This window comes from Antechinus flavipes, chromosome 1 (genome assembly GCF_016432865.1).
Source record: "Antechinus flavipes isolate AdamAnt ecotype Samford, QLD, Australia chromosome 1, AdamAnt_v2, whole genome shotgun sequence".
In the NCBI taxonomy this organism is placed as follows: Eukaryota; Metazoa; Chordata; class Mammalia; order Dasyuromorphia; family Dasyuridae; genus Antechinus; species Antechinus flavipes.
In genome coordinates, this window is record NC_067398.1 from 574,192,741 (window position 1) to 574,213,776 (window position 21,036).

Below are 21,036 nucleotides of genomic sequence, written 5' to 3' on the forward strand. Positions count from 1 at the left end.
GATTAATAATATATTTACCTCCCAGGATTTTGTGAGGATCAAATGAGATGATATTTGAGAAGTGGCTTAGCACTTTATCAAATAAGAACATCTGTCAAGTATGGAGCATTAAAGTACTTAATAAATGCTTATTTCCTTCCTTCTTCCTTCTGCATGGCTCAGAGGGAATTTAGCCTAGGTAAAGAAGCAGGAGAGTACAGATGTTTTCTACATCTGGAGAAAGCAGAATCTGTGAGCAGAGAAGGCAAAATATTGTTACTCATGAGAGCAAGTGGGATATAGATATGGCCCCAAAAAGTGGAAGAAAGGATATATAAGGGGGAGTACAGAGAAAGAGAAGGACTGAGGTAGTGAAAGCAATATCTGGAACATGATAATAGAGAAAGATTTCAGTAGCTACAAAAGGATGAAGACAGTACAGGGTAGAATGATGAGTAGAAAGGCAGCTCAGATCCTTTTGGTGGAAACAAGAGATGACTCTTCTGGTGCCATCCTTGTCATTAAGTTTGACTTCCATAGAAGTAAGACTATTAGGTAAGCTACTTTTTAAATCTTATTTCATGTCATACCCATTTATTTATATATTCTAAAAAATGTTTTAGCTAAACTGGAATTTTAAGTGTTAATAAAGTCAAATCAACAATCATTTATCAAGTGCTTACTATGTACCAGGAACTGTGCTATGCTTTGAGGATGCAAAGAAAGGTAAAAAAACAACAAGAATCTACCAAAAGAATAAAAAAAAATAACTCCTATCTTCAAAGAGCTCACTCAAGAGACTAATTACAGTTATACTGGAATCTTGTCCTAACTTCTTCTGTGCATTTAAGTTGTTCAATCAGCATTTAAGTAGCTACTTTGTACAAGGGTGTTTATCTTTGGAAAAATAAAGAGAAAGAGAAAAATAGTCCCTGGTCTCAAGGAGTGACTTCATTTTTGCCTTTAAAAATCTTTCTATCTTCAAAGGCCAGGAAAGATGCTACTTCCACTCAGAAGGCTTCCTTCATTTCTACCACCATTATTTACTCTCCTCCAGGTAACGGCTGCCTCTCCTAATGTCTTTTAGTGCTGAATGGGACTAGATGAAGTTTTCTCAAAAAATAGTCTATGAGACCAGGCCTAAGTCATGTGATCCCTATTCCCAGAGGTCTGCAGAGCAGGAAGATCAGGCCTTGGGCTCAGATTGCAGGAAGTCACCTGACCTCTAGGCCTAGAGATCTCTAAAGGCCAAGACCCTAGGTCAGTGACAGGAAGTGACAGGAAATGATGTGACCCACATCATTGGCCAACATTGGTGACCATTGATCAACGATGGTTACTTCCTTTTAGTCTATGCAATGAAAAGACTTGGTCTTTTGCTACTTAACCAGCTTTCCTGTTTCTGGCTTGTCAGATTGGGCACATGTTGGGAGCTGAAATATTTCCCAGGTGTGTTTAGCTCTTCTCCCTGCAGGGACTAAATAAATACTTTCTCTTTGTACCTGAAGATGTCTCTGATTAGTTAATTTGGGAAAGGGGGTCTAGCACCCGTCCCATTCAGTACTTTGCTTGGATCTTATCATACTTTACTTCATATCACATACACGTTATATTCTCCCATGCTTAATTCACTTAAACAAACATTTTGTAGAGAATCAGTCTGACAGAGTGAATAAAGACAATGAAGTTAAAATCACAAGATCAGAGATTTTGAGCTAAAAGAACCCTATTGGACAATGAAGCTGATGTTATAGAGTGAACTGAGAAAAAAAATTAAGTGACTTGTCCTAAATTATACAACTAGTAAGTGTTTGTAGTAGAATTTGAACCCTGATTTTTGGGAATCCAAGTCTAGCTTTGTATCTGTATTTCATACTACCTCTATAGGAAAACACTGGCACATTATGGTGGGATGAGCCTGGGAAGACCTTTAACTTCTCAGTAGTATTCTAGGCAATTCTCTAGGAAAAGAAGTTAGAGAGAAGAGTAGAAAATGCCTTTGTAGAAATAGTTCCTCCCTGAGAATTCTCTGTATCCTTGAAATCATCTATCTCATCCATCACCTAAATATTTCTTAAGCATCTCCTAGATTCAAGACCACCAAGTTAGGTCCTGGGAATCAAATGCAAAACAAACAAACCCCAAAGAAATGCTTTGTTATTATCATCAAGGAGGTTATATGCTATGTTTTTGTTGTTGTTTTTTACTGAGGTTATTGGGGTTAAGTGACTTGCTTAGGATCGTATAGCTAGGAAGTGTGAAGTGTCTCAGATCCTCTTGATTCCAGAGCCAGTGCTCTATCCACTGCACCATCTAGCTGCTCTTATGAATGTTTCTTAAGTAGAATTGAATTGAGTAGGAAATCTTTGTGTACGTGGAAATATAAAAATTTGGTTTTGGAAAAAAAAACCCCACCATATAATCGATATATCATGAAATCAGCCCAGTACACGAGTGAGCATTGCTCTGATGTCAGATGAATTAGGTTTCTTGTAGAGATATTTGATTGCCTGAATCATCATTGGATTTCTTTCTTCAATATCTTAAGGTGAATAGCTCCTTCTAATTAGCTATGGGCATGGAAACCAGATAAATGAGCTTATTTCTCCTCTTCCTCCTTCTCTTTGTCCTCTTTTTCGTCTTCATCTTCCTACTTCTTTTCTTGTTTCTTCTTTCTTCTCCTTTTTTTTGTAAAGTAAGGCCAAACAATTTTTATGTGAGATTCTCATATAAGACAAGTCCATAAATGTTAGCACATGTTCTTTGAGACACCTATTTTTGAGGCTTAGAGGGCCTCTTTTGCTTACTTCCTGGTCCTCTGATATATTCTGTATGTCAGATATTGGCAACCATCTGAGTTTCAGATAGCCAAAACATTACTGAACAACATGAAATTATTTATAAGATTTAAAAGGAGGTAAACTCTAAAGCAGGAGAAAAAAGTTGAGGACCATTCAAAATGGAGATGGATGGGAGCAAAGGGATTCTTGCAAAGACAGGAGTATTGTGATTCACACAATGATTCCATTTGACTGGGAATAGGAATAAAGAAATTGATGAAATACAGATATAAATACAATAAATATTTGTTAGATTGAATTGAAAGATATTCTGAAATAAGATTAGAGGAACTTAAAACTGGACAACACAGTTGCAAAAAGATCAAATGATTTCCTCCCTTAGGTAATAGAAGGCATGACAGGTATTTTCCATAGCTGTTACATATGCTTCCTCGAAACAATCATCCGTTACTTGGGTAGCCTGTTAGTCTTCATTTTTTTCTTTTTTTTTTTTCCAGCAAAGATGATGTAAGAATATTCTGGGATTTATGTAGGCAATTTTGGCAACTCTTTCCTCTTTACTTGGACAGTATGATATAATTTGAGTCTCTCCAAGAGATCTGGCATTATTCTCCATCTGAGAATTAATTTGCCATGTGAATTTAGTGGGTCAGACATGGATAGGTTGCCTCAGATTTGGAACTGTTCTGCTTCCATGTCTGTTCAATTCTAAAATCCTTCTTATTGACACAGAGATAACATTACTTACTCCTACTTTTAATAATTACAGTAGTCCAGAATATTAAAGGATTGTCATTAAGCTTTGATATTTTTCACTAAGATGATTTAAAATTACAAACCAGAAATATGAATTTAAAAGGTATTATCTTAATCCAGTGCCTCACTTTCTGTGAATTGCTTGGCATTACTTATCAAATACACATTGGTCAAATAGAAGATTACTTGTACTGGGGAAGTGAAGAAAGGGAAAAAAATAATTTTTATATAAGTTTTCTTTGAAATTAGAAATGACTTATCTTAGCTCCGGAGGAATAAAGCATACTCCTATACTCTTAATTTGAGAGGTGGTAAATGCCTGGTATACAATTATGCAAACCTTGCTAAGTATAGTTGATGTTATGATAGTTGGTTTTGTTGTTAGAAGGAGAGAGATAATTTGGTGAGGAAAAGGATTTTATTGGGAAATGATAATGCTGTTTTTTTTTTAAAGCACTGATTTTTAAAAGAAGAAAATTGCATGTACCAAGATGGAGTTTACCTAAATATGTATGTGCTTTTCCCCCACATAAGGTTTATATTTTTAAAACGTTTCCCACCAACTGGACTGGGCAGAACACTAGAGAATATGCCGTGGGAAGAAATCCAGCATTGGCAGGGGGCGGGTTAGATGACCTAATACGTCTTTTCCATCTGTAATTTTTCTTTGAATTTATAATTCTGAAAAGTCTGGACCTTTTCCTCTTTTTTCAAGGAGTTTCAATATGTGGGACTTTATTCTGAAAGATTTTAGAGGAGGAAGAATTACCAGTAAAACTTAAAATGATTTTCTTCCCAGTCAGTATTATTCCTATGAATGAGGGAATCCACAGCTGGAAATAGTGTAGAATCATCAAGATTTAATGCTACTATCTATTACTTTACATAGTCTTGGAGTTAAATTACTAATGGTGAGAAATAAAAAGGGGAATTTAGAATGCTAATAATGACTTTTTAAAAACCATAGCTTAGATTGTGATAGAGGTACTAGGATCACCAGATAAAGAGAGGAACCAATTAAATATAATATTTCAATAATATAATTCAGTTTCCAGATCTTTTAATTATAAGAAAAATATGATCCCAAGACTTACATGTCTTGTCTCACAGTTTTATCACACAGCTGCTTTCCTTAGCACTTAGCTCCACCTCAGGATATTTAATTATATATGGAAGAGTTTGCAGCCAATTTCTGAACAGATGGCTGTACTCTCTCTGACCCTCAAGCTCATCTCTCTATGGACAAATGGGACCCCGTAAGTCCTATGAACCATTTCCCTCATTATAGTTTCTTTCTTGTCTGTAGTTTAGACAAAATTATGGCCAAACTGAGAAAACCTACAACAGCAACAATGACAACAATAATAAAAATGTTAATAACAATAGCTAGTCTTTGTATAATGCTTTAAGATTTGCAAATTGTAGTTTGTGTGTCATCTCATTTAATCCGAATTGTAAACCTTTGAGATAAGTGATATTATTATTCCCATTTTAGAGATGAAGGAACTGAGGCTAGAGGAGAGTAAGTGACTCTGGAACTACATAGCTTAGCTAAGTATCTGTTTGGGAAATAAACCAAAATTTTCTTTTGCCTTGTCCAGTTCTCTTACCCACAGCATTTAGTATTTATAGTATTTGAAAACCTGAGTTCAAATATGATCTTACATACTTACTAGCTATGTGACCTTGGGTAAATCACATTTTATTTGCATCTTCTTTAAAATGCAGATAATTATTGGGTAGTTAGGTAGTATAGTAGATAGATCACTGGATTTAGGAAGACTTGAGTTAAGTAAGTGATAGACACTTGCTATGTGATGCTAGGTAAGTCACTTAACCCTGTTTGTCTCAGTTTCCCCATCTGTAAAATGAGAAGAAGGAAATAACAAAGTACTCCAGTATCTTTACCAAGAAAATCGTAATAGTTGAGCATGACAGAAATGACTGAAGAACAATTACCCAGTGATGTTGTGAGGATGAAATAATGTAATAAATGTGAAGCCCTTAGAACAGTACCTCGCACATAGTAAGCATTATATAAATGTTATCTAGCTATGGGTGTATCTGCCTCCAAGCCTGACATTTTCAAATTGATTCATTTTGATTGTTTCTAAATCATTGCATTCTGTAGGGTTTTTAATTGGATAGTTAAGACATCTGAAAATACTTTATTTGATATGATAGAGATTTTTTTGAGTGGCTCAGTGACAAATAAAATCATCAAGTTTATTTAATAATATGGTTAAATATTAGACAATGTATTATCTATATCTCTTACTGTTATCAATAAATTGAATTTACATTTATTAAAAACCTGCTCTCTATAAGGATAGTGGCACTATGTTAGGTTCTGGAATACATAAGATATAGGGGGCACAGTCTATGTGCCATAAACAGTAGCTCTGCCACTTTATAATAATAGCTACTAAGGAAACAAAAATGAATATGCATCATGAAAAGAAACAGCATATAGAAAGAATACTTGAGCAAATTGCTTACCTCCTTCATCTGTAGAATGATGTGGTCTCTGGTCTCTAGAGTACTTCTAGCTCTAAAAATTTAATACAACTACAAAATACTTACTGCATAATATAGTATAAACTATACTATGAAATAGGATGTGACTTATGTAAAGGAGATATACAAAGTGCCATTAGAGGTTGGAGAAAGAAGAGATTGTTTCTGTGGGTAAGAGACTCAAAGAAAACTTGGTGGAGGTATTGATGTATAAGATTAGATGAAACAGACAGGTAGAAATTTAACAAGTTGTAATGTAATGGTGTAGTGTAGGGACAAAAGAGAATTGCTGGCAATTGAGATACAGGATACGGTATGAGCAAAATGCATGAAAAACGAGAAAAAAGGTGGGTGAAACATTTGTCAGGAGCATAGAGTATACCTAACCTTTCTGGCTTCTTTTAAGTCTTAATGAAAATTTCATCTTCTATACAAAGCCTTCTTCAACCCTTCTGAATTCCAGTGCCTTCTCTCTGTTAATTATTTCTGATTTATAATGAATATAGGTTACTTTGTATTTATTTATTTGCATATTGTCTCCCCTACTAAAATGTAAAGTCTTTGAGGACAGAGACTGTCTTTTACTTCTTTTTGTATTCCCAGTCCTTTTCATAGTACTTGGTACATAGTAGGCTCTTAATAAATGCTTACTAATAAATGATTGACAAAGTGGAACAATGTGAAATGAGTTTGGAAAAAATGATAATATCATCTAGTGCTCCAACACCTTCAAATAAAACAAATTAGCCTAAAAATGGTCCATTCAGTAGGTATTTGTAGACAAGTGAAGTAAATTATTAAAGCACCTACTATGTGCCAGGCACTGCTAAGTGCTAGGGACACAAAGTCCAAAACAGTCATTGCTATTAAGAAAATACAGTCTACTAGTAATGACTGGTTACTCTCATTGTACATTATTTTTTAACTTTTATTTTCTTTTTTACATTAACATTTTTTTCCTCTCCCTTTTTCATACCACTATTTGTGATATTCTCTAGCATTTGGGATGGGGCTGGGATGAAGCTGTAAACAGTATTCCCTAACCAGAATTGGCAAAGAGCAGCATTTTAATGGAGACAACTTAAAACAAATAAAAAGTTCCTAGTCCCTGACTTATTTTATCCAATAGTTTAGAAATCTAAACAGTAGGTTTTACAGCATAGGATTTTATGTATTATTATTTGAATTAACTGACGGGAGGGGGGCAACATCTTTTCCAAATTAAGGTTATGAAATACAAATAAAGACTATATGCCATACTAGAGCATCATAGTATTAAGAGTTGTAAGGGATCTTTAGAAATCATTTAGCTAAGCTTCCTTAGCTTTACAGATGAAGAAACTGAGTTCTAGAGAAGTGAATTGCTCGATATCATACAGAGTTATTCTTCTAACCTTGGTCTTCAGACAACAAATTCAATTCTTTTCCTACTATATCATATTTCTCTTGATTCAAGATTATTTTCAAGATCAGTTCTCTGTTTTATTCCATTGACAAGTTTATTAGAGGAGAGGCAGTTTAAAAAAAGGCCTAAAACTTATTACCTCTTAAATTTATGATTGCTTAAGTAAAGAAAGTATCTAAGGCCAGAGTCTGGAACCAGTGTAAATTGGATTTGAAAGTCTGAAGAGAGACACTGGACATATCTATCAATCTTTTGGGAAAAGAATATATTGATACAAGACTTAGGTTGGATAATGTTTCTTTGGGACAGTGATAAAATGAGGTACCCATTTTCAGGGTGACAGATCAGAGAATTCGTTGGAGTAGAAGAAATAGTTAAGATTCCTTGTTATGGAAATATAACTGTTCTGTAAGAAATGACCAACAGGATGATTTCAGAAAGGCCTGGAGAGACTTACATGAACTGATGTTGAGTGAAATGAGCAGGACCAGGAGATCATTATATACTTCAACAACAATACTATATGATGATCAATTGTGATGGACAAGGCTCTCTTCAACAAAGAGATGAAACAAATCAGCTCCAATAGAACAGTAATGAATTGAAGCAACTACACGCAGTGAAAGAACTGTTATAACTATTATGTTAGCCCTGGGAGATAAATGCTATTATGTCTATTTTATATATGAGGAAACAAACAGGAAAAGGGTAAATGTGACATAAACAGGATTAGAACTTATCTTACCAACTCCAAGTTTTGTACATTATATATTGTGCCATCCTCATATAGTTATGAGCCAAATAAGTTATATGTGATAAATTAAAAAGTCAAACCAAATAGAAACAACATAAAAACTAATGAATTCTTTCCTGAATTGTCTGTGTACAACTTTCTAGGTCAGCTATACTTATAGGTTTTGAATATTCTAGTTGAGGAGTTGCAGAAACCTATTAGACATTAGGAAATTAATCTTTTCAGTATTCTCATATGATAGGTCATATTCAGTTTCTATTATATGCAAATAATAAATGTAGTAAAGGATGTCAAGAACATTGAACTAGGAAAGGAGAACAAGACTGGACTCACAGCACTACCTGAACAAGGTGAGTGACCATTGCATGCCTTGGATCTCTATAGTTTCCTTATCCATAAAGTAAAAAGGTTGAACTTAGAGATGAAAAATGCCATGCTTCCTTTATTCTAGGAATATTTTGGGCCATGTTCTCAATGATTAGTATCTTTTTAGTCTTATATTTGGAAATTTCCTTTATTAAGTAGAAATAGAATTCAAAGTGCTTGCCCACTGATGAGAGGTCATTAATAGCCATCTTGGATGTCTTTAAATATTAAACAAACGACTCCAGATCCTAGAGACAGGAGGAGTCATTAGAATTTCTTCAGTAGAAAGTGATAGGATCAGTCCTTGTGCTTTAGAAAAATCCCTTTAGTAGCTGTGTCCAGCATGGGTTGGAGAAATAAAAGATTCAAGACAGGCAGACCAACTAAAAGGCTATTGTGGTTGCACAGTTGAGAAGTTATATGTGCTTGAACTAGCAAGGCATCCATAGGAGTAGTGAGAAGGGAAAGGATGTAGCCAGATCTGGCAGCTGCTTATGTAGGGTGAGCGAGAGTAAGGATGCCATAGAGATTGTGAAACTACATGACTGGAGAGATAGTGATGTTTTGGAAGAATAATTTTATTTTGGCTCTACTGAGTTTGAGAAGTTGGAGGTGTGCAAGTACAACCCAGAAAAAGAGGCTTTGTCTACTCCCACACCCAAGCTTTTAGGCAGTATTAAAGAGGAAGTCACAGAATTGTGTTATTTACATCTATTACATAATCAATGCAATCTAGCTTTGGCTGAACCCTCACTATTGTTTGACAATCCTTTTATCCATCTCTTACTGACTTCTTCTTGTGTTTGCCACAGCTGTCACAAATTGTTTTTAATTTCCCTCAAGCTCATTATCCCGTTTCACTTCTACTCTGCTGAAAATATCAAGGCAGAGGGACATGATGGCCTTATTATTCTTTCTCTTTGCCTCAAATATCTCTGTGCCTTAACCTTTTAAAAAATTTCTCTTTGTTCCCATCTTTGAGAAAGAAGGGTTTTTCTTCCTTTCCTTCTATGTGTGTTTTTGGTTTCAGCCCATCTCTTATCCTCCAAAACCTTTCTTCTGTCAATTAATACAGTCACTTATTGAGACTTAGGTCACTTCCCCACTCAAAACGTGCCTTTCTTTTGCTTCCAGGATAAGATGAACGAACATCCCTTGACTTGAGATTTAACACTTTTCGTGGCTGGACTTCAACGTACCTTTTCAACATTTATTTTTTCTTTTTGCATTGAACTCCTTCCAATATCTAGGTTTAAGTTAAATTAAATAAATATGTAGCCTTTCTCTGAATTCAGTGTCATATATGTTGAGTTCTTGGAACCCTTTCTCACTTTCTTACATCAGCAAAAGCAGTCCCAAAATGCATTTCTTCACATTTTTGCCTTTTATATTATTTCCTTAATGGTTTAATTTAAGTACCACCTCCTCTAGGTGGCCTTCTCTGACTGCCACTTAGTATTCTCTCATTCCTTGCATATTCCTTGTGTACTTTACTAGGGTCTCTCTTTCGTCCTTGTCACTCCCGATCTTGTATCATACTTCCCTATGTGTCATATCCTTGCAGTAGCTCTTTGACTTCGGGATTTGATGTATTTCCAGTACTTTCAAGAAAAAAAAATTGATAGGCATTGAACATACTAAACACCAAATCACAATACATTAATGCATAGGAGAAGACTTGTTACTAATGGAGAAGCCAACTATCTTTATATAGTAAGACTTAAAATCATAATTAATAAGCCAAAACAATAAAAAAAAAGAATAATGATGGGGAGGGGTAATCTTATATATAATTGAAATATCTTAAATCTTAAAACTATTTAAATAAATAATTAAAATAATTGGTAAATAGATAACAAGAATAGCATTGACACTGATTCTAAATAATTTTAGCTAGAAGTTTAGGGATTAGGAACTGGACCTATGATTTCATTCGTGTTGGGAACTTCCCAATGAGGAAACTCTCTTTAGGCAGGCTGGTGGCATCAGGAAGAATTGAGTTCAAATTTGACTTGAGATGGTTACTAGCTGTGTGACTAAGCAAATCACTTAACCTCTATTTGCCTCAGTTTCCCCAAATGGAAAGAATAATAACATCTACCTCACAAGGTTGTGAGGATCTAATAAAATAATATTTGTAAAAAGAAAAAAGCATTTAGTGGGTAAAGAGGGCATCTCTTTTGTAGATCATATTAAACTAAGAAGGATAAGCAAGACACTCTATAACAGCTAAAATTCAAAGAGATCTTAACAGGTTGCAGTATTAGACAGAATGTAGTAAAATAAAATTTCTCTGTCTGTCTCTCTGTCTTTCTCTTTCTCTGTCTCTCTGTCTCTGCTTCTCTGTCTCTGTCTCCCTCTTCCCTTTCCCCCCATATATATATATAAAGTAAATAAAACTTTATTTTGTCTTGAGCTACATTAAAAGGTACGATTTTCTTGTAACAAACAAACAAAAAAACCCACAAAAAAGCATTTAGGACAATCCCTGGCATATTGTAGATATTTATATAAATGCTTATTCTTTTCACTTTCTCCTCCCGCCATGCAGATTGGCATCTTCTCTGCAACTTATTGTTTTAAGAGAGTTGTTTAGAGTTCTGAGATGTTAGTGACATGCTCAGGGTTTTAGCTGGTATGTGTTCAATGTGGGACTGGAATCCAGGTCTCATTGGCTTCAAGGACAACTCAAAGCTCCTTAAGAACCCAGAAGTAAACAAACCACTGATTTACTTGCCAAACACACACACAGATGACTGCCAGAGGCAACAGGGTTAGACTATAAATTCCTTTGTAAAATCATATGAGGAAGGAAAATGGAGGATTGTGAGCAATATAATCTCATAAAGAAGAGAGAAGCAGTCAGAGGAGAGTAAAAATCAGTTTAAGAAAAATTTGGTAAGATTCCCAATAAGTGAAGGTGTCCCAATATCTTTCAAGATTGAAAGGGAAAGGACTTTTTAAAAAAATCATTATTTCCCACAGTTATCATCATTAAGAATAGTAGTTGAATCACAGACCAAAGCATCCTTGTTCTGCGTGTACTATAGAAAAGATAGAATGGTCATTATGAGGAACAGAGAGAAGAAAAGTAGCCCGATTAGATTAGCTGTATGTGGAGGTGATCTGTGCTGGAGATAGCACCTTTGTTAGGGCAATAAAGGATCAAGATAAAATATGACTGAAAAAAGGAGAAGCCAAAAATGTGGTAAAACATCTGAGAGTTTTTAAATAAAAAAGCTGACAAATAGAACAGAAATAACCACCTTTCTAATGTATATGTAGGGACCTAGGGGTCAAAGTGGATAGAAACCTGAGTCTGGAATCATTCAAATCTGACTTCCGTTGTGTGACTTTGGCCAAATCACTTACCTTCCATCTGCTACAGTTTCCTGAGTTATAAAATGGGAATAATTATAGCACCTGCCTTATAAGGTTGTTGTGTGGATCACATGAAGTAATATTTGTAAAGGACTTAGCACAACACCTGGTTACATGATGTTTAGTAAATGCTTGTTTTCTTCCCTTCTTCCTATTGTATAAGCTTTTTTTCTTACCTATCTATGCAAAATCTTTATGAGGGACATCTATATGTGAATTGAAGAAATCCTCCATATAGTCATTTGTAGGAAATGAACAGACTTTTGAGTTATATAGAACAATGGGATCATATTTTTAGTATTTCACAATTAAAAAATATGTAATCAAGATAAATTTCAATTATGCTTTTTGTTTATTAATTTAAAAAACTCACCCCCCCTTGCATTTAGCACAGAGCCTGGCATATAGTAGACAATAAATGCTTGTTGACTTCAGCAGAAAAATTGCTTATATAAGCTCTTTTGCAACAAGTTGCCTACCTTGTTGGCAAAATAGCAAATAGTAAAACCATTCAAGATTCCTTGGAAAATGCAACAGAAATAATCTTGGTCAACATCTTTCTTATGCATTTTCACCAAAGTGTTTGCTATTGTAATGGAGGAAATCTAATTAAGAGTCTCAGAATCTCTGGGATTGTTAAATTTTTAAAGATATTCCTGTTTGTATTGAATATTTCATTAAATATGGCCTAACATAGTCTTTTAAACATAATGTATGTGCTTGACTTAGGTAAAAAGCATTTATTAAGTGTTTGTTATTTGCATATATAAGTAGAAAAACAAGACATTCCCTACTCTTAAGGCGTTCAAATCCTAATAGTATGAAATAGTACATATTAGTAGCTTAAACTATGAGTCAAAAGGGAAGACCCAATGGTCCTTAGGATACAGCAGCAAAGCAGATAATATTGTATCCTCTTTTATGTAATTTCCTTTGATAAAACAATATCTATTTTTGATTGAATTAACATTGAATCATTTGACAGTGGCCAGGACTTTGGTGGTCTTTTCGTGGTCTTTAATAGCTGTAGTTCTTGAGGGAGATGGGGAAAGCTGAATGGCTTTACATATAGAAAGAAGTAGCCTGCTCACATCTCCCTAAGATTTGTTCCAATGGGTGATAAGTGGGAAAATTCAGGGTGAAAAGAGTGCTCTGCTGTTCTTGAGATTCTTGAGCTCACATGACCATAAATAGCAGTTGGTCAGTGGTTGGTGTTAGTAGTGGTGAATGCTTCTTTAGATAATGACTGCCAAGACAGGGCAAAATATAGGAGGGAGGTGGCTTAGCGGATCTATTCCTAGAGTTCTTGGACACAGGGCATCTTTATTATAAAAAGAGGTGGTAGTTGATTTGCTGACAGTGGTTTGGCTAACCATAGACGCAACTCAGTTTCCTTTGAAAATTACTTCAGTAGTTAACTGAAGTTAAATGCCTATGTGGTATTTTTTTGACTCTCCCTAACTACTAATAACTGCCTTCAATCAAATGATGCTGTAATTCTTAAAGATAGTATATATATATATATATATACATATTTATCGACATGTCCTGATAGAATCTAAATTCCTTGAGGGCAGAGCCTGTTCCATATTTTATATGGAGGATGGAGTTGTCATATCTGATAAGCTGAAAGCTGATTTATCAGAGTCTAATAGTTGCTAAGTACAAAGTTAACTCAATAAATTTCTTTTAAATTAATAAATTGTAATAGTTCCTTTACAGTCATAGTATCGTAGGTTCATTGTCCTAGAGCTAGAAAGGACCCAAGTATCATTTAGTCAAATTTTCTCATCTTACAAATGAGGAAACCATGATTCAAAGACTATTTGTTCAAGATCACAAAGATGATTATCAAAGGCAGGAATTGAAATCAGGTCCTCTGATTCTTATTGTAAGGCACATATATAACTTTTGTGTTGTTCTTAATTTTTTTCTGATTTATTAAAAATTTCTAAATAAAAATAGTCTTTTATTTTTCAAAATATATGCAAAAATAGTTTTCAGCATTTGCCCCTTGCAAAACTTGTGTTCCAAGTTTTTCTTTCTTCCTCCTTACCTATCCTCTCCCCTGGATAGTAAGTAATCCAATATAGGTTAAACATATGCAGTTATTCTAAATATATTTCCACATTTGATGATAACTTTTGTTAAAGGATTTATAAATCTTAAACTATTATATACTTATCAGTTTTTGTTACTCAAGGTTATTATTATTTTTTAAAGAATGAACCTACATTCCTTTCTTAGATGTGTCCTTTTGGACCTGCTTGATGATGATGATGGGAGAAATAAATACAAAAATACATTCATTAGCCTGTGGTGGACACATTAATGACATGAACTTCTTGTACTGAATGTAAAGGAAAGAAGTGTAACAAAAGTCATGTATTTCTTTCCATTTACTTAGTTTCCCATTATAACATATTCATATACATAATGTTATATGTATTATGTAAATGTTTTATATAAATTAGGACTTTTGAACTCTTAACTAACTCAGCCCTCTTTAAATGGGGGTTTTAAAATGGGGGACATAGACTTAAAATATTTTTATTGATAAATATTAAAATAAAATTGGTTTTCTTTACATTACATGTTATTCTGAGGAGTCCACACACTTGACCAGAGTGTCACAGGAGCCCCAGAGCCACAACAAAAAAGTGAAGCTCCCCCAAATTATAGCTATTGAAAAGGTAGCTAGGTGATGCAGTAGCTAGGGCAACTGACCAGGAGTCAGGAAGACCTCAGAGTAAATCTTGCCTCAGATACCTACTAGTTATATGCCTTTTTTATCTCTTCCATTATTGTAGAGGGCAATACCACCCTTTCAGTCATTCAGGTTTATAACCTAGGAGACACTCAGGATTCACCTTCCATATCCATTCTATTGCCAAGGCCTATTGATTTTACCTTTTGCAACATCTATCAAATACACCTTCTGAGATCTGCCACCTTGGTCCAATCCCTCATTGCCTCATACTGACTGTTTCAGTATTCTGCTAGTGGTTCAACCCCAGTGCAGTTTATTTTGCAGTCAGCCTCAAAAGTGATTTTCCTAAAACTCAATTCTGGTCATGTCATCTGCTCCCTCCACAATAAACCCCAATGGTTTCCCTGTTTCCTCCAGGCACATATACAGAATGACTCTGTTTGGCATTCAAAGCCTTTCCTAATCTAGCCTCCTTCTACCTTTCTAGTCTTCTTATATTTTACTTCCCAATACTTATTTTTTTGATCCAATAATCCTGGCCTTCTGACTGTTCAGTGAATAAAACATTCCATCTCTCCACTCTAGGTGTTCCTTTCTGGTTTTCTCTCATGCCTGGAACAATCTCTCTCCTCTGCTTTGACTATTATCTTCCTTGGCTTTCTTTTAAGTCACCACTAAAATTCCACCTCTTACAGGAAGCTTTTCTCAACCCATCTTAATTCAAGTATTTTCCATCTGTTAATTTTTTCTTATTTATCCTATATTTATCTTGCTTTTGTGGATATTTGTTTGCATGTTGTCTTCCTTATTAGATTATAATTTTCTTCATGGCAGGGACAGTCGTCTTGCCTCTTGTGTGTCTCCCTATCCTTGGCATACTGCCTAGCACATGGTGGGTGCCTGATAATTGTTTTTTTTTGATTGATCAACTGACCCCAGGCAAATCACTTAATCTTAGTATCTTAGGATCCTAGTTTTAAAGCTAGAAAAGATTCAGGTATCATCTAGTCAAAACAGCCTCAGTTTCATCTATAAATGAAGACAATAATAGCACCTACTTTACAGATTATGGTTGTAAGGACAAAATGAGTTAACATACATAAACCACTCTCCAAACTTTAAAGCCCTATATACATGTTTATGTATTATTATGATGATTTATAATAGAGAGAAAAATTAGAAGCAGTCTCACATGCTTAATAAGTATTTAGAGAACCTGCTTAAATGAATACACAACTGTTTTACAATTAGCACATAAATTACATGTCTCTAAATTAGTGCTTTTGAAATGTTCTAGTGGTTGCTTAGGAGTTTTACCAGATAGACTTGTTGAGCAGAGGAAGTTTTTTTGAATAATGTGTTAATGCTAGTTGTGGTTCCTTGTTTAGAGAAATCAGCCAGTTACATTCTGCCCTTTAGTCAGATATTAATTATCATTTGGTTTTGGTCCTTTAATTTTCTTTTCCAAGAAATGATCAAGAAATGAAAAAGTTTTTTTTCAATGTTGCTATCTATTTAGTTTTGTTTGTTTGTTATTGAAAACTATTTTTCCCTATTTGCCCAAGCTGGAAATGATTTGTCCTAACAATCTCCATGATCCCATCTCATTGTTGATCATATTGAAGGTCCAACCAGATTCTGACCTGGACTGATTCATCCCTTCTTTAGCAGTCTACTCCCTGCATCTCTACTCCTAGGAGTCTACCATATTGGTACTGTTCTTCAAACGAATACACAATTGGTTTTAGCTCTTCTGCTACTCACATTCCAAGTTCAAGTATTCTACCTCAGTCTCCTTAGGTTTAAGAATTTTAGGCATGCTCAGCTTACTGATATTGTCTAAAAATTGTTATTTGATATATATTTTGTTTTTACATAGGCCTTTATCCTTCTTCTTTCTCATCTCTTAGAACCATCCCTTATAAAAAGAGATTCTTTAAAAAACTAAAAATAAAGTAGTAGTAAAATCTCTGAGTTAAAGAATATGAACATTGTAGTCCATTTATTTGCATTATTTCAGATTTCTTTCTAGGATAATTATACCAATCCGTAATGCCATTCACAGTGCCTTGTTGTTCATGTCTTTCCACACAACTCTTCCAATATTAATTATTCCCATTACTTGTCATTTTTGCAAGTCACTGAACATGAGGTGAATCCTCAGAATGGTTTTCATTTTCATTTCTCTTGTTGGTAGTAATTTGGAACATTCTTTGAAATGATTGAAAATTGTTTGCAGTTTTTCATTTGAGAACTGTTTGTTTGTATCCTTTGACTACATTTGTTCTTTTTTATGTAATAGAAGTCTTTTCCTCTGATGCTAGATTATATATTTTGGCCAGTACTTAAGAAAATGATTGACTTCAACAAACACTTATTGGACTCTGTTTACAAGGCACTGAATCAAGTACCAGGGATACAAAGTCAAAAAAGAAAAAGTGTTTGCCTTCAAGGCACATACATTCTTTTTTATTTCATTCATAATTACATTATGAATAATATCAGTTTTTATAGTTGAATTCCAAAAGATTTTTTCCCCTTGAGTTTATTTCTATTGACTGTTGGAATTGAAATAGCCTAAAAAAAAACAACTATCCTATAATATAGGTTTAAAGAGAGACATAATCTGGATTGAAGTTTTATTTGGAGCTCAACAAAATATTTTAAATTGATCTTTAAAATATTTTCTAAGTTATTCCTCATAGGTTTGTAATATCAAAGAAATACTATGATTAGATCATGAGCAGTTTTTTTGATGTGACAATAATTGGAATGAAGTTTGAGGGTTTCTTTTAACATTCCTTCAGTCTGTTTCCAAAGCAAATTAAGCAACTCATCAAAAGAAAACCTTTGTAGTGAAACTGATGCATTGTTTTATTATTAGACTTGTTGTCTAGTGAAAGAAGGAAGGAAGGAAAGGAAGGAGAAAAGAAGGAAGAAAGGGAGAAAAAAAAGGAAGAAAGAAAAAAGAGGAAGCAAGTAAAAAAGGAAGAAGGAAAGGAAAGAAATGAGGGAGGGAGAAAGAAGAGAGTATAGGAGGAAAGGAAGGAGAGAAGAAGGAAGAAAAAGAAGAAAGAAAAGAAAGAACAAAGAAAAGAAAGGAGAAAGGAAGACAGAGGAAGGAAAGAAATGAGAGAGAGAAAGAAGGAAGAGAGTATAAGAGGAAAGAAGGGAGAGGAAAAGGAAGAAAGAAAGAAAAAAAGACTCTGAGATACTACTATATACCTGTCAGGTTGACTAAGATGACAGGAAAAAATAATGATGAATGTTGGAGGGGATGCGGGAAAACTGGGACACTGATGCATTGTTGGTGGAGTTGTGAACGAATCCAACCATTCTGAAGAGCAATCTGGAATTATGCCCCCAAAATTATCAAACTGTGCATATCCTTTGATCCAGCAGTGCTACTATTGGGCTTATACCCCAAAGAGATACTAAAGAAGGGAAAAGGACCTGTATGTGCCAAAATTGTGGCAGCCCTGTTTGTAGTGGCTAGAAACTGGAAAATGAATGGATGCCCATCAATTGGAAATGGTATTGTTCTGTAAGAAATGACCAGCAGGATGAATACAGAGAGGCTTGGAAAGACTTACATGAACTGATGCTAAGTGAAATGAGCAGAACCAGGAGATCATTATATTATACTATATGAGGATGTATTCTGATGGAAGTGGATTTCTTTCACAAAGAGAAGATCTAACTCAGTTTCAATTGATCAATGATGGACAGAAGCAGCTACACTCAGAGAAGGAACACTGGGAAATGAATATAAACTGCTTGCATTTTTGGTTTTCTTCCTGGGTTATTTCTACCTTCTGAATCCAATTCTTCCTGTGCAACAAGAGAACTGTTCGGTTCTGCACACATATATTGTATCTAGGATAGACTGTAACTTATTTAACATGTATAGGACTGCTTGACATCTGGGAGAGGAGGGGAGGGAGGAAGGGGAAAAGTAGGAACAGAAGTGAGTGCAAGTGTTGTAAAAAATTATCCAGGCATGGGTTCTGTCAATAAAAAAGTTATAATTATTTTAAAAATTATGAATATTAAAAAAAGAAAGAAAGAAAGGAAAGGAAGAGGAAGCAAGTAAAGAAGGAAGTAAGGAAAGCAAAGTGAGGGAGAGAAAGAAATAGAGATAGGAGGAAAAAAGGAGGAAGGATGGAAGGAAAGAAAGAAAGAAATCAAAAGAGGAAGAAAGGAGGGAGAGAAGAAAGAATAAAGGGAAGAAAAGGAAGAAAGAGGAAGCAAGTAAAGAAGGAAAGGAAAGAATAAGGAGGAGGAGAAAGAAAGAAGAGAATATAGGAGGAAAGGAAGAAGGAAGGAAAGAAGAAGGAAAAGAAGGAAGGGAAGGAAGGAAGGGAATTCTTCCTTGCTTATGTGTGTTTATGTCTCACAACTATTTTAGTCAAGAAGTGGTTACTAATGTTTAACTTAAAGCTTGCTCACTGCAATCTGAGCCTGAGGAAACCCCAAAACAACTAGAACTTTTATGTCTCAAGTATTGTCTTCACCTTTAAATAAATGACATAAAAATCAATCATTAATAAGAAAGGAAGAAAGGGAAGAGGAGAAAAAAGGAAAAGAAGACAGGAAGAGGAAAGGAAAGAGAAAGAAAACAAGAGAAAAAGAGGAAAAAGAAAAAAAAGAGAAAAAGAAAGGAAGAAAAAAATGTTCCTGCCAAACAACAACAGAAGCCAAGAAATAAATCTTGTACCCATTTACCACAATGAAGTGCTAATTTCAAAGTCAAGTTGGACCCTTTAAATACTAGCATTAATAAGCAATCTTGCGCTAGAAACAAGTCGTTAACTGGAGGCAAATCACTTGTAAAAGCATCCTTCTTCTGTTTTCCTTTGGCATTTTTGTTCCACCAAGATGGGATTTTTGCCTACTGCTAGTGTCTTCCAAGAATTGGAAAGGAGTTGGGGATTGTCCTTTTCCCATTTACTTTTGGAAATGTTCCCATGCTCCCCTGCTCTGAAGCAACCACAGCACAGGGTTTCACTCCTGGAGTTCATGGCGAGATACAGTTCTTTTGTCTGAGAGTTGCACAAGAAGAGGATGTCAACAGAGAAGTCTAGAGTGACAGGGCCTCCCCTTGTGCAAATGAACAAATGAACTCAAGCCTTGTAAGGAAACTCTCCCTTTTTGTCCTGATTTAACAGTAATAATTGTTGAGGAGCTATAAAATAATAGCATGACTGGAAGGAATCTGCTGAACCAGCTAGGGCATTATGTCTCTTGATAGGAAAACATCCAAGGGTTTTTAATATAGGACTCAGGAACTTATTTTTTTTTTCCTTTGGTGACTATTTCAATAGATCAGTTTCCTTTATGATCTTATTAGTTTTATTTTATGCATTTAAAATGTTATTCATAGAAAGGATCCATAGGCTTCATCATTCTATCAAAGGGCTTGTGACATAAAACAGTTTAAGAAAGTTTAATAATCTTTTCCTGAAAGCTTGTCTAGACATTTTTTAAAAATTGCCAAAGATAAGAGGACCACAGCCCTCCTTGGTCATGTGTTTTGATATCTCACAACTATTTCATTCAGGAAGTTATTACTAATGTTTAACCTAAATCTTTCCACCCATAATTTGATCCTACAGAAACTCCAAACAAGTAGAACTTTTAAGACTAAAGCATTGCCTTCACCTCTAAATAGATGACACAGAAAATCTTCATTAAGAATGTCAGCGTAAAAACATTAGTAATCAATTGAAAATTGTCAATGTGAAATATTTTTGAAATTTTAGATTGAAATCCTACCCTACCTCTCTTCTCTTCCTCAGGAGCAAACAGAATGCTTGCCATGTAACACTTTAAATTGTTAATAAGCTTTTAATTGCTTTTTATGATGAGTATTAGATTGTGTAGGGGGTAGAGAGCTGATCCAGTAGTCAGGAAAACCTGAGTAAAAATCTGGCCTCAGAGACATGCTAACTGTGTGTCTGGGAAAAATAACTTTTGTTTGCTTCAATTTTCTTTGTTTTTCAAATGAGGATAATAATAAGACTTACCTTACAGGGATGTTGTGTATGCATAATAGCATAGATTAATAGCATAAAGTATTTAGCACAGTGTCCAGCATGTAACAGGTGCTTAAAAATGATAGCTGTTATTATAACTAAAAGAATACTCTTCATTTATAGCTTTTTCCCCCTTGGCTAGTGTCAATTTGATTTGGTCTGTGTCTGATGAATCTCTATTAATGAAAGATGATGTTTTGTGGATAACACATATTATATGGTACTAGAGTTCCCATAGTGAACATAGAACATAGGGTTCCCATCTATGCTTTGTTCTTTTCAACTTCAAGCATGAAAATGAACCCTGAATGTTTTTCAGCATCTCAAGGATA

General features: G+C 34.6%; 1 protein-coding gene across 1 annotated transcript in view; it reads left to right on the top strand.

Annotated features, from left to right (window-relative positions):
• Nucleotides 1-21,036, top strand: part of SLC26A7 (solute carrier family 26 member 7) — a 306,162-nt gene that overhangs the window by 149,951 nt on the left and 135,175 nt on the right. The gene's annotated exons all lie outside the window — the stretch shown is intronic.